Below are 17153 nucleotides of genomic sequence, written 5' to 3'. Positions count from 1 at the left end.
TTAATAGCCTGTTTTTTCGTAATGTTATATACGCTATTCTACAAAGCATTATAATATTGTTCATGCTGGCTAAAAATCTATTGTATTCCTCAATATAGTGTGATCATTTTTAATACTTACAAGTACTCTTTATCATATATCATATAAACGCAGTGTAATATATTCAGTTAACTTATAAGGATGGACATGAAAACTATTTCCATTTTTTTTATAATGGTACTTATCACTGGGATAATCATCTTTATGCACATCAGTATGTCCTTAGGGAAAATCCTAGAAGAGAAATTGAAGGTCAGTGGATACTTAGTTTGTGTGTTTGAAAATGCCCTTCCAGAATCATGGCACCAATTTGCCTTGTCACCAACAATTATGAGCCAACACGGGTATTGTGCTGTGCTTTTGTGTGCTTTGCCAGTTTTATAGGTTACAAATACATTTCATTTTTTGTCTAATTTGTATTCGTCTGCCACTTTCTTTTGAATTTCTCAGATTTCCTTTAACGACCTTTCCAGCAGACTTAGATTCTGATGTAAGCAACAAAAGGTAAGTGTGTACAGCAGCTGAAGAAACAAAAAACATGCAGTGGGAGACACTGGCATTTAAGACACTTGAGACTTGATGAAACAATGACCTTGCACAGGCTGATGCTTATAGAGAGACTCAGGATCCGCAGTGGGGAAGATTCACAGCCACGAAAATTAAAGAGGAACTATGCTTGGAGATCCAGGTTGGAATAATTTTTAAATTTGAATACTCAACTTTAATAACTAAAAAACCCACCATGGTCAGAAAGACTAAACGCAAGGATTCTGGTGATTTTTGCTTCCAAGGTAGCTTCACAATAAGGCAAGATTGAAGCAGGCAGAGGAGGGGAAGGTGACCTCTGTGGAGACTTTCTTCACCTTGCAAGTCAGATTTTGTAACTGGTTTGTACATCCAGGTGTGCGCATGTCATCTTGTGGTGTGTATGTGTGCATAGCCGGGTGTGCCTGTCTGCAAAGTTGTCAGCCCTCCTTATTTTAACTGAGTGTGAAAAAGACAGGAGCCTGTGCTAGGAAAGAGAGACACCATTAGGAAATAGCTCTGCTTTGGGGAAGAAGCTAATTTACTGAACCACTGATTTACTGAAAAACAATTTGCCAAATGTCCAGTTTGCAAAATTGGGGGGAAAATGTTTACAAAGTTTTAGTTTCATCACACCCTGTGCTTTCCCTTTGCCCTGTCTCAGAGGTTTGCCCAGTCTGCTTCGTTAGAGAGGCAGGGTCAAGTTCAGAGGCAGGGACAAGGAGAGGCAGAGGTAGCAGCAGGAATTGTATTAAAACTGATCAACAAAAGCCTCGTGACTCAGGAAATCGGTCATTCATGAAGTTAATGGTAGTAAACTGGCTTTCAACAAACTGGCCCAGAGTCCTGTTTTCACACCTTCTTCTACAAGTAACTCTTCCTTTTCCAGTCCTTCCTTGCCCCAAGTTGTACTTCACTTAGACCTTGATACAGTGTCATCCCTAAGTATAACCCCAACGCTCAACACTTTCTACAGGACTTTAAGATTTAATTGCTAGCTGGCTAAATTTTTACATGAGATCTTTAATTATATTTAATAATATATTCAAGGACCACAAGATGGTGTTGATTTGGAAATAACTTCTCTTACCTACTCCAACCTGCCTTCTAGGTCTTTCTACGGTCATAAGGCCTTAGGGAGCCCCATTTTGAACAGAGTACACCCCCAATTCTTGCCTGCACACCCTTTCCTTCAGTCTTTATATAGCCCTTCAAAGATAAGTAACGATCACACTGCCTCCACTCGCCTCTGCCCCTGGGGCAACTTACTGGGTGTCTGGTTACCGCAGGGCAGAGGCCTTCGGAAGCTCTGAGACTGGCAAGGAGGGTGAGTCCCTCGAAGTTATCTGGCCTGTGGAGCAGAGACAAGGGGATCAGCAGACATTTTGCACCAAGATGAGCTTCCTGCCCGTTTTCTTACAAATTTTCCTAAAATAAATGTGCATCTCCTTCTCAACCTGTTTACATTTTCAAAGCCCTCTTCTGCTATAGTAGCCTTGAAAAATGCTTGACTCTAGGGAAGATTACAGGTGACAGGGGTGGTGAGAAGGGTGCAGCCTAGAGAAGCGTTGTCCCCACCACACCCTGGGTCACAGTGAATGCTGGTTACACTCACGTTACTTGCAGTGCACCACCGTGGTCTCTGTATGGGAAGAGTAAAGTTTGTTACAGTTACAATGTACAGGGGGCTTAAAATGTATCTGTTAAAAACCTCAGTACAAAGTGTTGTGTGCTAAAGGGTGAGGTGCCAGAATGGTCATAAACTTGACCGGGACACCAAGGATGTTGGCAGAGTAAGAAGCAAAATTGTGAGCTAGGTGCCAAAGTGACTAAAGAAGATGGAAGAGTGAACTGAAAGTCAGCGTCAAGGGCACATTAATGTACGGCCTGAAGCGTAAAAGCGGAGCTATAATTGAGTGATGGATACAGAACACGTTCATCTATCATGCTGGAAGAATAGCAGGTGTCTATTCAACCCTATAGAATTCTAGAGCTGGGGACAATTTATCTGCAGGTTCAAACTGGATTTGCTCTGGACCAAGCATGAAAACATAGTAAATATGTAGCCTTTTAAAGAATCTTATCCCTGTATTTATAGACATAGGGTACATATTTGTGAATTGAGGCAGAGCATAACATAATAAATAATGAACTGTTTGTGTTCTTTTTTCTTTTTTTTTTTAATCCTCATTCTACCCAACATAAAGAATGATATTACACTTTAGAAAAGGCAGTGACACCTCTGATCTATGACCATTTTATTTCAAAAACAACTTAATATTACAATTCTGTCTACTGCTTGGTTGGGAAAAGGCCTTTCCATACCTCATTCGCTGTGGAATACTCCAGTTTTCTTGTAATATCCATCTGGTGTTTATATCTATCTCTTGAAATGTAGGGGCTGTTAGAATTAGATCAGAAATAATCCATGTAGAATGGAGCTGAGAGTCATGTCACTGACAACTAGAGACAGAGAGAGAGAGAGAAAGCTAACAGCATGACAGGGACACAGTGGGCTCCCTTACAGGTCTTTGGAAGACTAGCACCTTATTTTTCCTGAACCATTCACTGCAAGGCTAACTTTGAGGTCCTGGATGGTGGTCACCTTCAGTCTGAGCGGCAGGTCCCCTGGCCCCCTCTGATATGACCATGTAATTAGTTTCTTTCTGGAGTCACCAGAATAGCTGGATTGGTTATACTGTGTCATTTCAGAACACTCACCCCAACCCTCATCCTGTTTATTTGTTGGCACTAGGAATTCTTTTTTTTTATTATTTAAAATTTTATTCAATTTGTTTAAACTATAAAAAAAAATGCACCCATTTATCTCACCTCCCACCCTCACTTCTGGCAAAAGCACCCATCTATCCTCTGTATCTATGATCTTCAATGTCTTTGCTTTGGTTTTTTTTTGTTTGTTTATTGTTTTAGGTTCTGCACATAAGAGAGATCGTACAGTATTTAGCTTTGTCTGACTTTTTCTCACTTAGCATAACATAATACCCTCTAGATTCATCCATGTTGTCTCAAAGGGCAAGATTTCTTTTTCTAGTGGCTGATTAATATCATGTTGTATGTATAGACTGTATCTTCTTCATTCATCCATTGATGAACACTCAGGTAGATTGCGCATCTTGGTTATTGTAAATAATGCTGCAATGAACATGGGGGTACATGTATCTTTCTGAGTTAGTGCTTTCATTTTCTTCAGATAAATATCCCAAAGAGGAATTCCTGGGTCATTTTGTAGTTCTATTTTTAATTTTTTGAGGAACCACCATGTTATTTTCCACAGTGGCTGCACCAATTTGCATTCCCATCAACCGTGAACCAGGGTTCCCTTCCCTCCACGGAGACAAGTTCCTGTATCAGCTGCGTTCAGTGAACTTGAAGCTCCCCACTCAGTGCTTCCACAGATTTTGTACTCCTGATGGAGTCTTAAGGATTTTCTATACGTAATATTGTGCCATCTGTTCTGATGACAGTCTTACTTCTTCCTTTCCAATTTAGAGGCCTTTTACTTCTTTTTGCCTGATTGCTGTGGCTAGGACTTCCAGTACTATGTTGAATAAAAGCGGTGGGAGTGGACTTTCTTACCATGTTCCTGATCTTAGAGAAAGAGCTTTCAGCTTTTCACCATTTAGTATGATGTTAGCTATAGGCTTGTCATATGTGGCCTTTATTACGGTAAGGTGTGTTCTCTCTGTACCCACTTCGCTGAGAGTTTTTATCATAGATACCGAATTTTGTCGGACACTTTTTCTGCATCTTTTGAGATGGTCGTGCAATTTTTATCCTTCATTTTGTTGGTGTGGCATATCACATTGACTGATTTGTGGATATTGCCTCATCCTTGCACCCCCAGAATAAATCCCACTTGGTCATGAAGTGTAATCCTTTTACTGTATCATTGAATTCCATTTGCTAACATTTTGTTGAGGATTTTCACATCTGTGTGTATCCGGAATATTGGCCTGTAATTTTCTTTTTTCGTGGTATCTTTGTCTGGTTGGTACCAGGGTAATGCTGGCCTCATAAAATGAGTTTGAAAGTACTCTTTCTTTTTCTGTTTTTTGGAAGAGTTTGAGAAGAATTGGTATTAGTTCTTCTTTGACTATTTGGTAGAACTCACCAGTGAAGCCATTTTGTCCTGGACTTTTGTTTGTTGGGAGGTTTTTAACTATTGATTCAATCACCTTATCAGACAGCATTCTGTTCAGATTTTCGATTCCATCAGGAGTCAGTCTTGGTAGGTTGTAGGTTTCCAGGAAATTATCCATTTCTTCCAGGTTGTCCAGTTTGTTGCAGTATAATTGTTCATAGCAGTCTCTTATGATTCTTTGTATTTCTGTGGTGTCAGTTGTAACATCTCCTCTTTCATTTCTGATTTTATTTGTGTATTGAGGAATTCTTTTTTTAAAATAAATCTGTTTAATCTGATTAGAAATAAAGTTTAAAAAAGTGTTTGGGAATAGTGACATGTTGCTTTAAGCGCACACGTAGCTCTCAAGGCGAGTAACAGGACTTTGTCTAGAAGCAGGTTTCCATGCAGGAAAAAGCTTGTGGGAGTGGGGAGGGGCTGGAGGTCTCCACCCCTGGCCTCCTTTATAGTCTATGGCCAAGCACATACACTTCCCAGGAATTCAATATATGTATTAAACCCCAAACTACTAAAATTGTAATTATTTCACATTAATAATTTGAGTCTTTAAGTTCTTGGTTTGTGAAGGACGGCATCAGCCTGCCTTTGAAAGTCAAGTATTTTTCTTTCAAGTCAGGTACCAGTGCTTCCCACGGCATGTGCCAGCCCTCCGGCAAGAGTTAGAAGTTATGTGTCGAAACAAGCAGGACCATCTCACTATAGATTTGTGGAATCATTGAGTGGGAAGGGAGTTCAAGTTCACGGAGTGCAGCTGATACAGGAACCAAGCTGATAAAAGAATTCTCTTTACAACATCCCTGTCAGGTGGACATCAAGTCTCTACCTGCGTATTCACCCAGCCCTGGGCTGCCCAAAGCCTAGAGAGAAGTATATTGTGCTCTCAATAGCCTCAATTGAAGGAAAAGATTTTTTTCTTATTTTCAGTCAAAATATACCTTTGTATAACTTTGATTGATTGCCTCCCCTCCGACAACCCAGAAAACAGTGTGCTCTCTTTGACATCATTACCCATTGACTGAAAAAGTCACCCATAAAATACAAAGAGCCAGAGTAAGTTTCAAGAGTCCCAGATTTGCTCCTTAGCTCTGCTATAAATCAAATATGTGACCTGTGTTTAAATTCAATCACCCTTTTCCTATAGATTTCTTTTTTCCTTCTTGGTTTTTTTTTTTTTTTTTTTTTTTTTTTTTTTTTTTTAATATCCGCACCTCTACATTTAAAGTGGAAACTTTTTTTTTTTTTAGCAAATTAAAGTATTTCATTTAAAATTGAGAGAGATGGTTTACCTTTTAATTTTTTATTATGAAAAATTTCAAACATGGACAAGGGTTGATGTAATAGAATAGTGAATGCCCTTGTAATCAACACCCTCTAAATATACCAACTTGTGATCAATCTTATTTCATCTTTATCCTCACCCAGTTCCCCTCCTCCCTGGATTTGTTTTGAAGCAAATCCCAGATACTGTATCAAATTATCTATGATTCACAGTTTCTCTAAAATTTAAAGACTGTGACTTTGTAACAATCTTAATACCATTGTTTTTCTCTCCCAAATTAAAAATAATTCCTAAATATCTTAAAACTATACAGGCAGTGCTCACATTCGTCCAACATGTGCTCGCTCTCTCTTTCTCTCTCACTCTCTCTCTTCCTGCTTGTTTGAGTCAGGATGCAAATAAGAGCCTTACCATTAGAACTGGTTAAGTCTCTTTCAATCTAAAGGTGCCCCTGTCCATCTAATTTTTGGTTTTTTTCTTTATTATTTATTTGTTAAATAAACTAGGTTACATGGAATTAGTGTATACTGGATAGCTTTGTCCTTTTGTGCATACATATATATTTTTTTTTTCACCAATGTATATTTGCAGAAATGTTGTAGAGTGGAATTTCTGGGTTGTAGCAACTTAAATGTCCATTGACAGATGACTGGATAGAGAAGTTGTGGTATAGATACTCAGCCATAAAAAGAATAAAACAATGCCATTTGAAGCAACGTGAATGGACCTGAAGATTCTCATACTAAGTGAAGTAAGCCAGAAAGAAAAATACTGTATGATATCACTCATATGTGGAATCTAAAAAAATAAAAAAGACAAATGAACTTATTTATAAAACAGAGATAGACTCACAGACAGATTTATGGTTACTGAGAGGAAAGAGGGTGGGGAGGGATAAATTGGGAGCTCAGGAATTGTAGATACTAAGTACTATATATAAATCAGATAAACAAGAAGGTCTTACTGTATAACACACAGAACAATAATCAATACTCTAATGGCCTATAATGAAAATGAATATAAAAAGGAACATATATATATATATACACACATATATATATAAATGACTCATTATGCTGTATACCAGAAATTAACACAACATTGTAAATCAACTAGACTCAATAAAAAATAAAAATAGAAACAAATATTTATATTAAAAAAAAAGAATCCAGGGTTTCAATCTTTATCCTTTACTAGTCTCAGCATATAACTTCCCTCCTTTAGAGTATGGCATGGTCTAAAATGGTTTCATTACAGGTTGACAGTAGTCAGAACAGCAAAGAGACCAAAGGGCCATTCTTCCCAGCTAAGTGATCTCAGTCAACCCAGAAGTCACATTCATACTGGCTCTTATATTTCACACTAACACGTTAACACTGGCTGTTACATTTCATTGGCCAGAATGTAGTCACATGGCCATAGCACGCAGTAAGACAGGCTGAGAGGCGTTTGCTTCCAAGGGATGGATTGCCCCCAGTGAAATCAGAACTCCATTACTAAAGAAGGAAAGGAGATGGGACGTTGGACTGGTCAACTAGGTGTCTCTGCTGCCTTATTTTCACATCTTTTGACACCTCTCTTATTCTCCATGTTTAATTATGATTATTCACAGTGATGCTGGGATCACATGAGCATCTTATAAGAACCTGGAATAAAATTTCTCCAAACCATAGAATACATGAAAGAAATGTGGTGCCCCTAGAATTACAGTAGGTGCTGAAGTTACAAAGATGAATAAAGTAGCAGCACACTTCAGTCTTTTTGGAAAACTCTGCTCTTTATGGGTCTGTAAAACTCAGTCTTCTTTACGCCCTGGTTCTTCCTTTTTCTAGTCAAAATCCTTCTAAAAGTAAACAGTGAGAATTCTGTTGCACTAGTTTCTTACTGCTCTACTATCAAGGTCTTCTAAGATTGTATCATTAGAATGTTTTAAGAATCTCATTTCTCTTAAGCTGTCTTTACTTTTTAAGACCTCCTGTCGTGGAGTGGTAGTTTTTTTTTTTTTTTTCTCTGATAATTAAAAAACTGTGTACTGTATTCTTCTCTGTATTTCCCTCCTACTTTATTTTGAACACTAAGATGATGGGGTTACTTTTCCCCAACATCTTAACCATGTCACTTTACTTTGTGTTTCTTCCCCATTGCTCGGACTTAAGCCCACAATGGTAATTTTCTCTTTCCTTTGTCTACCTTCTGAAAGGTGAACCTAGGGACAAACCAAGTTAGGAATTCCTCAGAAGACCTGCATTCATCAGAAAGAATCTTTCTTCCAATATTAAGATGATCAAAATTTAAAATTCAGCATTGAACACAGTTCAGTTACACTGTCTGCACACACACACAACAGGGCAGAAACCACTATCATGTGCATGGGGTAAAGAAATCAGACCAAGTGATCATTATGTGATAATGTATTAATAATAGATGGTCTAATGAACCAAAAATGAGCTTGGCAAATCTCCCAGGTATCTTTCATGAAATAATTTCTACGATCAGCTTTGGCTGTGAAGAGTAGAATACATTATCCCACATTTCCTTGTGGGTGGAGAGGCTGGCACAGATCCAAGGACTGGGGCAGTGACTCTGTGCTTGGCTCCACACTTCCCCAAAGTCCATGGCCTCTCCTCCATTACAGTGCATGCATCTGTGGGAAGGAGCCTAAGAGCCCAATTATGCTCCACAGACTGAACTCCCATGTCCCTGAGCTTCCCAGCAAACACGCCTGGCAGTCCCTTGACGGCTGCAGAAGTTCCGCTCATGGCTAGAGCAGCTGAGATCCTGCTGTCTGTTTCACTGGTGTGGTGTGAGTACACAGACAAACTGTATGAGAACTGGTGATGTATTTCCTGCCACATTATCCTGTACAGTCCTCAAGCTGACCAGGGGAAGAGGCTGACCTTCAGAAGGTCCAAGCTTGGCATGAAGCACAGTCAATACATGGGTGAGAAATCACGGTTACAAAAGGGAAACCCAGGGCTTGCCTCTCACTCCAGATCCTGCAGTCTACCACAGAGCAGGACTTGGCACCTGCATAGGGTATACCAGTCATCAGCCCTCTAAAGAGCTATAGCACATGCCCCTCAATCTTCTGGAAACGGATTTATGTGTTAAACGAAATGACATAGGACGGATCACGGAGAGGACAGAAGAACCATGGCTGATGCTTCATGCGTATTCTGGTCTGGACATCAGAGACATGAAATGGCCTGCAACAGCCCCGGAAGTAAGGATCACTGGGGAATCTGTGTTCAGAGGCACTGCTGACACGTGCCAGAAATGCCACTAGTAGTCCCGGACATGAGACAGGTAGTGGAACCAAAGTGGGTCGATTCAATGAGAAGCTCAAAACCTTAGTTGGTTTTGCAGAGCGTTTTTTTCTTTGGCCACATGCATTACACATTCCACACTTTAGGTCTGTTTCAATGAACGGGATTTCATTCACCTCCACACGCTTATTTAACCCATTAAGTGGTTCTAAGTTATGGGCAAATATAGTCACAAAAAAAGTAATCATATAAGGAAGATCAGGGCAAAGCTATCAGGAACTTTTCAATTATCTGACTTAGGCAGCGCCTCTAAGAAGTGTTGAGCAGAGGCTTGTTATGGGAGTGGAGAAAAGCAACTTGTCATCTATCTCAAAGTCACAACGGCTATGGTGTGCATAGCTATGAACTTCTGGATTAGAAAAGCCATATAGCAAGTTAGTAGGTAAGATCAGAGTGGATGTACATTCTCTGGACCCCTAAATTAGCCAAGAAATAGACCAGTGACACCCTAATTCATCTTCCTGGGGCCTAAACCATACAGTCTAAAAGCAAAGGCATGCTTAGATATATTTGCCAAAATATTTGATCTTTTATTACATTTCCTCTGTGACTTTATCTTGGATGCAATGTTTCAGAGGGGAGGCAAGACATTTTATAATTTCACATTTGTACCCCAGCTCTGGCAAATGTTCTAGAATTTGTTCATAGAGCCAACTTCCCCTCTGGACACAAAAGGCCAAATTTAGCTCACCCTTTTTTGTTCCTTTTTTCATCTCATCTGTTGCCACTTTTAATGCTTTTTCTAAAAGACTGACCACCCAGATCTTCAGTCCCCATCGGAAGTGGTGTGATGGTTAATCTTACGTCCATTTGACTGGCGGTGCTCGGATTAGACATTAGTTCTGAGTTGTCTGTAAGACTGTTTTTGGATGAGACAGGCATTTGAATCAGGAGATTGCCTTCCCCAATATAAGTAAACATGATCCAACCTGATGCAGGCCTGAGTAGAATAAAAGGCAGAAAAAGGAAGAATTTGCCCTTTTTTCCCTGCCTCATTCTTGAGCTGGGACATCTCAATTCAGCTTCTCCAGCCCTTGGACTGGGATTTGTACCACAGCCGTTCTCAGACCTACAGACGCAGCCCTAAATACAGCACTGGCTTTCCTAGGTATTCGGCTTACAAATGGCAGATCGTGGAGCTTCTTATTCATGTGAGCCAATTCTTCATAAGAAATAAATAAATCGATATATAATAGAGAGGCCTACCTCCCCGACTCACTGTCCGTAAGACTTCTGCAGTTCTGACTTCTCTGAGCCTCACTGTTTCCTCACTGATAAAATACAGAAGTTAAATGATCTCCAAGCTTTCCCCACTTTTCAAAGCTATGAATTCTGAATACTCAGGTTCTTGGACTCTGGCAGGTTCTTTAGAGCCACCCTTATAAGTGCTTGCAGATAAATATTAGCACAGTTATAGCCATTAGCATTTCTACATGTACATGCAGTTCAGGTAACCCAAGCGTGCCAGGCTTGCTGCCACCGAAGCAACCCATTACAGTCACCTCTGTACAGACAGGCTCTGCCTTTCTTGCTAAAATCAACATGAGGTATTTCAGAGCCACAGGTAACAACCTGGATTTGATAAAGGACGCACACTGGAAGTCAGCCAAGCAAGATTTGGATACTAGTTCCGGCTCTGAGATTGATTATCTAAGTGCCCTTGGTTTAGTCACTTACATCTTGTGAGCCTCGTTCTTACCATTTTAAAGTGGACCTAACAACACCTTCACTACCTCCCTCACAGGGCTGCCGCGAGGTGCTGAATCCCACAGGCTGACCCGGCAGACCAGACCTACGTCACTTAACCACCCGCCACCAGGCACCACGGCCGCAAGGTCACCCCAGGCCAGGAAGCCCCTCCATTCCTGGGAGGGAGGCCTGACAGCACTGAAGAGTTAGAAATCCTCTTGTTACCCCTACTTGCCTTTGCAGCTTGGTCTCCTGCCTGCCTTAAGACACACGCTGCAGCACATAGTGGAAAAAGTGAGTTGGTTGTTTTTTATTACTACAGTGATCATGTTTAGCATTTTCACACCTTTGTTTATATCATTTTCTCCTTCCTGAGCACCTTTTTCTTCCAAGCATAATTACACAGCAAAATCCAAACATTTGTAGAAAAGAAAGTGGATGTTCTGAGCGCCCATGTTTGCATAACTCTGAAAGTAGCTTCCACACCTACTTTTATTGTGATGATTTTTGCATGTGGTAATTTTCTTACTGTACATATGCTCCCGAAAGTCACCAGACTGTCAGATACATCTTTATATAGTCCCAAAGCGAGCTAGCCTACAACAATTCACATATAGAACTCAATAAATACTCAATACATAATTAATAAAGAATTTATGAAAACAGACCCATGAGCCCAGGAATCATGGCTGTGTAGCTTGCTTGCTCTGAGCTTGCCTTTTGGTTTAGGAAGGACAGAGAGGGTATTTTCAGGCTTGCCTAAAAAGAGAGCTGTCATGTACCTGACGTCATTAAACCCGCAGCCCTGTCTGCCCCCGAATCCATTCCATTTCTGAGCATATCTGTTGGGTTGAAAGCAAAAGTCTTTATAATAGGACTAGACATTTTAATAGCCCCTGGGGAAATAAAAGCACTTCTTGAAGGTTATTTTTTTTTTCTGAATAGAAGTAGTCTATGCATGGAACAGCTAGAAAATGTCATAATGAGAAAAAAATATATTATTCTGTTCCCTGAAATCATAATACTGCTAAGTGATATTTATTGAATTTTTAATATGTTGCATCATCAGACGCATTGTCTCATTTAAGCTTCACAATGACTATACTGTAGAAATCATTATTATCTCCATTTTACAGATAAGGAACTGGCGACAGAGAGATGGCTGGTTAGTTGCTCAAGGTTACACAACTAGCAAGTGATGAAATAGATAACTTGGTCATGACTAGAGCTCTCTACCTGGACATGAACATTTGAGGAATTTCAGAACAGGACAGTTTCCCTATTCTGAGGCTGTTAACCTTAGGTCTCCAAGGTACTGGAACATGAAAATGGATAGGGGTTTTCATGGTCATTGTGTAACCTCTGTTCAGTTAGCTTTGAACTTAGATATCTTCTCTCTCTCTCTCTCTCCTTGGAAGAATGAAAATAAACTTGATTTCTGGCAGTTTTCATCAGTAGTCACCGGAAGGGCTTTCCCAATGCTCAGGAAAATACGGTTCCCATGACCTTTTGCCCGGGATTCTCTGTGCACGACTCAGGCACCAGAGCAATCAAAGCCCAAGCAGCAAGAATACCTGTCGTCAGGCTGCACTGCCCCAGGGTGGAGCAGGGGCTCCTGGCTCGCCTGTAGTGCTCTGCCAAATGCTCAAGGCACAGGGTCCTTCATACCACTCTCCCCCACCAGGATAGGCACCCAATATTCCATTGGTAAAGCCTCCCATCCAACAAGGGAAGCTGAGAGGCAGCTACTAGTCAACCCAGGTGCTGGTGCGCAGAGAGGGCGAGAAGACTGAAGTGGGAGGGGCACGTGGATTTCAATACTACAGAAAGCAAGCCCCTTCCTCCCGACCGTGGTGCACTTTTTTATGAAAAGGACACACAGCTGGGAATTCCTACCGACGAAAAGGCCACACACGTGGCACAGAAAACATAAGTAGAGCTTGAATCATCCACAAAATGACCTCAAAAGGTGATCGAGTGACCTTTAAACCATCGCACCAAGAAAAACTGCTCCCATCTTGTTCCATCACCTAACTCAGCCCTAACGAGCAGGAATTTGAAGGCACTGTGTCTAATCTCCAAACAGCTCTGTAGGATCATTTATATTACAATTGATTTTTTTTCAATTTTTTCTGACAGCTCCATCTGTTACTTGGTCATGAGATGTAGATTTTTGTGCACTTCATGCATTTTATAGATATTGGCATCACTGGGCATTTGTTTGTTTGTTTGTTTGCTTGCTTGCTTCTGCCTCCGTCCAGCATTTCTTTTTTCTCACTCCAGTTCCTAGGCAGATATAGCTTTCTTCTAATAACACAGGCAAGGCACACACTATTGATCTGATTGCAGCATAGAACCCTCCTGAAATACTGCGAGCCGGTGACCTCATACTGCACCGCTCAGCACAAGTTAGGACAGCCTTCACAGAAGGAATCAGTCAAGTGTTTTACAGGAGAGGAAACTATAAAAAGAGAGTTCTTCAGACTCTTCTCTTGCTGTAATCCAGTCAGGTCATATTTTATTGGGGCTCATTGCCAAGTTAGAGAGTGATAAGTGTGGGAACCATGGAAACGGATTATGGCCAAATTGCTGTTGCTTCGAAACCCTAGTGACTCATGCTGCAGAACTCTACACATTATCCATTAGGGTACCTCTCGGGCTTTTGTCGGGAGGGCCTTTTACAGGCTCATTCTAGGTTCAGGCTCAGCCACAAGCTTGCTGGGAGAGTGAGTATGCCATCTGATATAAAAGCTACTGCAAGTCACAAGGGTTTTTTCATAAATAAGGAAAACATATCACAAACTGCACATTATCCTTGATCGATTTTATTTAACTGAATACCTTGAGTTATAAAAAGTATTTAAATATTCCTAAATGTTTAAGACATTTACAGTACTCTCTCCCTTTCTCTCTCTTTTAAAGTGAATTATTTGCCTCCACTTTTTAAAACTTCAAAGAAGAATGTGTCTTGCCAATGTCATTATACCTATGAAACTGTTAGGTTTCAATATTCTACATCTGAAAAAAAAATCCTAGTGGATCATTAGATTTTGTAAAGTCCCCAAAGCTATGAACACATAACATCACACCCCACTTCAAACAGAACAAGTTGGAACAAGGATTCCCCTTTTATATACAGTCCTGAAAGTTAAATCTATTTCTTAATTAATTTATGAAATCAAAATAAAGCATTAAATAAACACAAACTTTCAGGTAGTTGACATATAAATGACATATAAATTCTGATTACTGTTTTTGTCAGAATCAATGATGCAAGGTTTCTGCAATGTAAGTGAACAAGAGTAGGAATTTTCAAAATAAGTCATGAAATTTTAACTGGCTGTGTACTTCCTGCCATCTCAGTGGGATGTACAGAAAGGCTAGAATTGAAGAGTCCTGACTAGTGCACACGTTTCACTGAATATTCCCATCCTATCTCAACATCTCATCTTGTAAAATGTGCCAGTCTTCTAGGATTACAGCAAATCAATAATTAGAAGACTGATTCTTCTCAGGATGATAGCACCCTTGATTTGGGGCTGAAGTCTGAAACACTCATTTAAATCATTCTTGTATAAACATAGTTGAAATGAAATTAACATTTCTTTTTGTATCTTAGTAACATCTTTTTAAAAATAGTTCCAAAATAAATACATGTTCACTGCAAATAAATGAAGAAATAGAAAAATCACAGGAAAGAAGCATTAGTTTTCTATAATCCAGCACTGATACACAGTTGACATTTGAATAACAACAACACAGGATTTAAGCTGTGCAGGTCCACTTACAAGACTTTTTTTTTTCCCAATAAATACATGCAGTACTATACGATCTGTGCTTGCCTGAATCAACGACGCAGAGCCGTGGATACAGAGATTGACTATGGGACCTGAGCATCCTCAGATTTTGGTATCTTCCTGGATCCTGGAACGTCTGGATACCAAGGGACGACTGTTCAATCATTTACATTTTACTGCTTACTACTTTTCTCATTTGTTTATGCATAATTTTACAAAAATAATGGCAGACCCTTACCTCCCATATGTAATTACTTTGCTCTCCATTGTGAATATTTTCTCTTATAACTACATATTTTCTGTACCACTTTCAATGACTACATGGATCTCTACAGTAAATATATAACGGAACCTACGTTACCCCCTCCTAAAAGAACTTTTAGATTTCTTTAAATTGTCCCTTTCGTACATTATGCTAATTGGATGTATTTAACTGTGACTTCATCTTAATTATTTATTCAGGGTAGATTCCCTAAAACTACCAGGTGAACTTGTAGGGACATTTTTAAAGATCTAAGAGATCTATTTTCAAATGTTCTTTAAAAGTTTATTCCAATTCACTTACTCCTCAGCAATGTCAATGCCTGATACCTTAATTAACCCTAGGAATTACAAATTTTTTATCTTTACTCAAATGATACATGAAAAGAGAATCTTACTGTTGTTTCAGTTTGCATATCTTTATTATTAAAGATATTTAACATTTTTTCATAAGATTTTTAAGAATCATCTGTGTGAATTGCCCGCCCATGCCTTTTACTTTTTAAAATATGTAGATATCAAACTTTTCTTTATAGATTTTTAGGTGCTTTTCATTCATTCACCACTGCTGGACATGGTTCCCACTTAGTCATTAAACTCTGTTAATCTTCTACTGTTGAGGTACAGAAATCTTCATTTTAGTTCATCAAATCTCATTTGTTTTCCTTGGTAATTTCTAGCATCTGTTTTTGTCTTCCAAAAGTCTTCTTGAATGCAAGATATATGTTCATATTTTCCAATACTTTTTTACAGTTTTATTTGCATTTAGTTTTTAAATCTATTTAAAATGGATTTTAGCATGTATAAAAGGACGGTGCTCTCTACCATATTTTGCATCAGAATGCATATAGAAAATGATCATTTTCATGGCACTCTGTGATAAACAGGTGAGGTTGCTCAAGGCCAGAATATATCAGCCACTGTAGTCACTAAAGGGACCATGTCCCGTCTTATCTGCAACCCACTCCCAGCATACCATTGGCATTTCTGCTGTAAGGCAAGTTAAGACATGAAATTTTAATAAAATAGCTTACCAATCATTCAAGTTACTGAATAATGCATTTTTCTCCCACTCATTTGAAATATCATTTTAATTATATACTAAAATCTTATATAAATGGGTCTTTTTCTGGTGTTTCTGCTCTGTTTCATTGATCTGAGTGCCTATCCCCACATTTATACCACACTGTTTCACATTTTGCAGCTTTGTAATAAGTTCAAGTCTTTGGTAATGTAAATTTCATCTTACAATTTTCTTTCAAAAACGGCAGTTCTCAACTACTTATGTTTCCAGATAAACTTCAGAAAATTTCTCAAAAATTTAGATGTTTGAAGGGGATTGTATTACATGTAAACATCACTTGGAAAGTATTGACATGGCACAGTATTTTGTTTTCCATTTGGTAGACGTTTATTCAAATCATCTGTGTGACTTTCAATAAAGGTTAGTAGTTTTCTCCATTTAGGCAGACACTTCTGCTAAGGTCACTCTTATGGAGCGTCTGTTTTTGTTGCTATTTTCCATGGTATTGTGTCCTCATTATATTTTCTAGATGGCTATTATTGGCATAAAGGAAAACTATAAACAGTTAATTTGTTTACAACCACCAGACCATTAAATTTGGCCCATCTGTTTCGCCATATCCCATCTGTGAAGACTTTAATATGGAGGAAAATACTGTCCTCTGATAACACTCTTGGGAACATACAGCATAAACTCAGAGTATGATTCTACATTATTTGAGTAGCTCCTTATTTTTAAAAAGTATATTTGTGTAAAGTGCATTCTGTTGAAAGAATCACAGAATATTCTCTGCATTCTCGCAATTTGATTTTAGCCTTTGGATTTAAAAATGTTACTAAGATACATTATTTAAAGACCAAAGATATGAAGGCTGAAATACTCAGCATAGTTACTTTAGAATTTAGAGGTATTTAGATTTTTTTTTTTATAAAACTCTATGTTTGATAAGTGTTCCCCAGTTATTTGCACACTCAAGCAATTTCACCAATGGTGTTTATGATGGCAATAGAGAGATATAATTAGATGCAAATGGGTACGTTTTGTAAGCAAA

General features: G+C 39.0%; 1 long non-coding RNA gene across 2 annotated transcripts in view; it reads right to left on the bottom strand.

Moving 5' to 3' along the window:
- LOC105092078 (uncharacterized) overlaps positions 1–17153 on the bottom strand; it is a 330628-nt gene that overhangs the window by 21219 nt on the left and 292256 nt on the right. The window contains exons 6-7 of one of the 2 annotated variants that reach the window (XR_010381220.1): positions 2890–3027; positions 1834–1915 (exon numbers count right to left, since the gene is read on the bottom strand). This is a non-coding gene — a long non-coding RNA (uncharacterized LOC105092078). Of the gene's footprint in view, positions 1–1613; positions 1916–2889; positions 3028–17153 lie in introns of those variants that run through there. The other variant, XR_010381222.1, reaches the window with a different exon arrangement.

This window comes from Camelus dromedarius, chromosome 6 (genome assembly GCF_036321535.1).
Source record: "Camelus dromedarius isolate mCamDro1 chromosome 6, mCamDro1.pat, whole genome shotgun sequence".
NCBI lineage: Eukaryota > Metazoa > Chordata > Mammalia > Artiodactyla > Camelidae > Camelus > Camelus dromedarius.
Note: the sequence above shows the minus strand (reverse complement) of the source record. Positions and strands in the feature narration are given on the sequence as shown.